Source organism: Limulus polyphemus, unplaced genomic scaffold (assembly GCF_000517525.1).
Source record: "Limulus polyphemus unplaced genomic scaffold, Limulus_polyphemus-2.1.2 Scaffold2970, whole genome shotgun sequence".
In the NCBI taxonomy this organism is placed as follows: domain Eukaryota; kingdom Metazoa; phylum Arthropoda; class Merostomata; order Xiphosura; family Limulidae; genus Limulus; species Limulus polyphemus.
Window position 1 is genome coordinate 93,299 of NW_013668580.1, and position 4,876 is coordinate 98,174.

The 4,876-nt window shown below is 33.8% G+C and overlaps 1 pseudogene; it reads left to right on the plus strand.

Annotated features, from left to right (window-relative positions):
• LOC106468338 overlaps positions 1–4,876 on the plus strand; it is a 97,065-nt pseudogene that overhangs the window by 33,029 nt on the left and 59,160 nt on the right.

Here is a 4,876-nt window from a genome sequence, read left to right on the forward strand (position 1 = left end):
TTCTTTTTAAATTGCACAGCGATAAATCACTTGTGACATACTCTCCTGCCGTAACTGTTCTTGTTGTTGGGAAGGGGGCTTTTTATTATTATTCGATAGAAAAGGCCCGGCATGGCCAGGTGGTTAGGACGCTTGACTCGCAGTCTGAGAGTCGCGGGTTCGAATCCCCGTCCCGCCAAATATACTCGCCCTTTCAGCCGTGGAGGCGTTATAATGTGACGGTCAATCCCACTATTCGTTGGTAAAAGAGTAGCCCAAGAGTTGGTGGTGGGTGGTGATGACTAACTTGCCTTTCCTTTAGTCTTTCACTGCTAAATTAGGGACGGCTAGCGCAGATAGCCCTCGTGTAGCTTTGGGCGAAATTCAAAACCAAACCAAAAGTACACCTAAATCTTGTTAGGAGAACAAAGCTGACACGGTGAAATCGACTTTACACTAGCTTCAAATAACGAATTTGCTTGTTTTTGCCTAGAATATGAGAAACACGCCAGTTTTGAAAGACAATTTGATTTACCATCTTGACGTAAAGCATGCTCATGTAAACTTTGTATGGATATATATATATGTTTATATGCTAATTTCATCTAGTGGCTTCTCACGGAATAAAATCATTGCTTGCATCTGCATTAAATATAAACTTCAAGGTTCTTTTGTGTTCACCAGGGGGGGGGCGATCTGTTGTTCTCGCTCTTTCAAAATTTGTAATGCATACTGGAGGGATTTACACATTTTGATAAAAAGTTTAGAAAAAACCACATTTATACTCCAGATATATATAAAATATTTTAGCCAACGTTTCGCCTTTGCTACTTCAACTGTATATTAATCCCGATGAAGCCGCAAAGGCGAAACGTTGGTTAGAATAATAAAAAAAATTATATATATATCTGGAGTATAAAGGTGATTTTTTTGTAAACTGTTGTTTGTGGATTAGTTTCCTAAAAAAATCAATGTTCTGCGTATGTTTTAATTTGATACGTGAAATTTAGATCTGTTTGAAATTATTCTAGTTCTGAATTGACAACGTTTACTTCATTTTTACTCTCAGTAAAAACGACTTACTAGAAACAAACTTTCGTTTACTGCAAATGTTTCAACAAAATTGGAATTACGAACTCGGGGGTATTTCTTCTAATTACTTTGGATGATTTGGTCGTTATTATTATAAAAATAATAGTTTATCACAGCCAGAACCTGTAGAAAAGTATCTCTTATTCTTATCAAACTAGACGAATTATAATTGTTAATTATGGGTTGAGAAAAAGATAAAACAGTTTTTTCTTTTATTTGTTTGGATGGTGTGGCTGGAAATTTTAAGTATGTGTACGATAAAGCTCAACATTTTTGGCTTAAATCTTACATTCAGACTTAATTTTACTTTATATGTCTTAAAACTGAGAAATGGCCAATTTTATATGATTTTTATATCATAGAATTGTACAACAAAGAAGCGAAAGAAGTTCATTTATGGAAACTCTGAAATCACATATTGTAGGCTTAACAAAGATGCGAAAGAAGTTGATTTATGGAAACTCTGAAATCACATATTGTAGGCTTAATTTACAAATAATTAGAACGCAAGTTTACAGGTGTTAATTAATAAGTAATATAATTTAAGTAACTAGCAAGTTCCAACAAGAAAATCTAATTAATTACTTTGTACTCGAATAGGAAATAGTTATTTCACGAGACAAACTTGCCGACGCGCTGTCTGGAAACTATATTGTAATATACTACGCCATCTATTGAATACTTAATAAAAACGTGTATCATCTGTCCTAAACTTCAATAATAATCTGAATTTAATTAATCTGGGATTAAGAACTAAATCAGGCAGCTTTTTCTGATATTTTGCATACGTTCACTAATGTTATTTAGTGCTAAGTATTCGACAGGGCAAATTTGATTTGAAGTGCGTAATGATGACGTAAGAGGAATGTAAAAAGAAAAAAAAAATCTGTAGTGTCGTGTGATTTTTATTACGAATGCTAGGCCTAAAATGATAAGTTGTAGGTCCCAATGTTTCAAACAATTTCAAAAAACCGAAGACAACAGTCACAAGTCGAAACGAAGCATAATCTGAAAGTACACAAGCTTGCAGGTTTTCATGTTTCACGCCCCGTTATCGCAAAAACGCGCTCCGCCATGGGTGCCTTATATGAATGACATCCAAAACACACTTAGTCGGTAACATAAGAGTAGCCAAAGAGTTAGCGGTGGGTGTTGTTGACTAGCTGCCTTCCCCTTAGTCTATCAGCTCAAAATTTGGGGCGGCTATGCGAAGATAGCTCTCGTTTAGCTTTGTGCAAAATTTCTGAAACAAGAACGAAAATTTCAAACACTTCTCAGCTACTTATCACTATAAAATGGCCGAAGAACAAGCACGACAAGGTGCTGACAAATTAATTCATTATATATATAACGTATCACAGCAACATATTGAAGACGAAATTATACTGTTTGTATTCGAACGACCAGCGTTTCGTTTTTGAATAGGACAATACAAAGCTACATTTATGAATTTTTTTTAAGAAAAATCCAAAAAATTCACCAGAAAATACAACGAAAAAGAAAGTGCAAATATTAATAAAAAAAACAATTCCATATATGACCTCCTAAGAAAAAAATATACATTGGGAGATAACCTGAATAGAAACGGTTTTTTAACTTGACAGTTATCAGCTTTTCCTCAATAATTAGTTAATCACAAAATGTACAAATACATAAATTATGTTCGTATGATTAATATCATGAGCGCAATAAATACGAAGCTTGTAAATTAATTATTATTATTAATGTTAAAACTTTTAAATTTATGCCGATACTGTTGCTCTGTTTTGATACTTATAAATTTAGATGTCTCGCGATTTCAGAGATCTACCAAAAATACTGTTGTTCCTTCTTCATATTTTTAGGTTTAATCAAAACAACCACACGCTTAGATCGAGAAAGCCAGTCAGAGCACGTTCTTGAGGTGAGTGCAACACAAAATAAAGCAGTGGTACTAGTCTAAGCTAGTTAGTAGATATTCGATAATGCTGGTGTGCAAAAATAATATATATATATATATATTTTTTACACTTAAATAGTTGTAGAACATAAAGATATTTAAACTTAATTTTGCAAAGATGCTGTATACACTGAAAGCCTAGGTACGATATTTAAGAAGTTAAAATTTTTACTATTTACACATAAAATTAAATAGCTAGCAGCTACTGTGACGAACGAAGTAATAATATAGGGTCTAGAGGCGAAGCCCTTACCCCAAATTTTTTTTATATGTTACTTTTATATTACGTAGAAGAGGGTCCAAGTTAAAAAAGCAGAAAAAGAGAAATGAAATTTTTAGCCATCAATACCAAGTTGCGCTCAGATTCGGCAGATCGGACCAACATTTTGTCATAGTAACTGCCCCCCAGTGGCACAGCGGTATGTCTGCGGACTTACAACGCTAGAAACTGGGTTTCGATACCCGTGGTGTTACTTTGTGCTTAATAACAAACAAACAAATCATAGCAACTGTAGGGCTTTTTAAACTTTAATTTGCACTTCAAAAATTGTTTCTAGGTAAATAGAAAGACTTATAGTAGTATGTATAAATCAGCTTGTGCTTGCTTATAGCTATGGTGAGTATAAGTACCAGTGAGCTCTTATTTTTATGAATCATTAATTGCTTGCAAATGATTAATACTTTCAAAAAAATATTGTAAAATTAGCACAAAATTCAATCTCGGAGCACCTATTTTTAAAAAATTTCCTGGGAGACATACCCCCAGACCTTATATCGCTCGCATACTTTGCACACTATTCTGATTTGCGTGACCGATCCAAAAATTATTCCTCCAACCCTATAACAAATCATACTTCGTGGCAAAGGAAATGCTAAACACCATTCAATTAGGCCTACTGAATGGTCCAGTCCGCAATAAGCTAGTGAACTAATTGGGGAAAATATTGGCTAAAAAAGAAATCAGTGATTAAAAATAATACTAGTAGGCCTAAATCGTTATTCACAGCAACAAAGGATGCATATTAGTCCAGCGACCTATAAGTATAATCTTAGGTTTAAAATATTTAAACTTGAAAACGCTTTCTCTCGCTTGGGATGGAGGTAAACTACAATACATAACAAAACAGTTGTTATGATGTGAGCGTCTTCTGCGAGTTGGCGAAGTACAGTTATAATTAATTATACTTGTCATAAGACATTAGTATGTCGTTACAAAATATAATAGGCCTAATACTTCACAGTACAGTAGCAGACCAAATTATTTTCGGCTAGCGGACAACGTAAACTAATAAGCTGAGCACGTACACACTTTGCTAGGGGTTGTGGGCATTTCAGTATTTTGTTGAGGTTCTGACTTTCTTTTTAGAGAACAAATTTCAAATAGTCATCGCCACAGTAATCTTTTGTTTGATATTTTGAATTTGACAGTTGTAAGATATATGAAATCATCGTGGTGAATTTGAAAATAAAATTATAATAAATAAATAAATAAAAACAAATAATAATAAAAAAATATAAAAATAAAAGACATGGGCACACTCGAAGACGCGTCGGACGGAAATCCAAGGTGGTGTAGACCACTAGGGCTAAGAAATCTAAATTTTCAGTATATGCAAAAATTGGAAATAGTATACATGTCTATCTGAAGGCGAACTGAATCGTTAGTTCAAATATTTGCATATACACAGCGTGGTCACAAGTAAATAGACACCACCTTTTCAGAAAAAATGAAATTTTTCAGTCATATTCACATGAATTGATATATTCATAATTTAATTAATATCTAGTAGATCTTCCTTTCGCTTCCTGGAGTTCGTTGATCCTTTGGGGCATCGTGAGAATCATCTCGTCAAATTTAGATTGTGG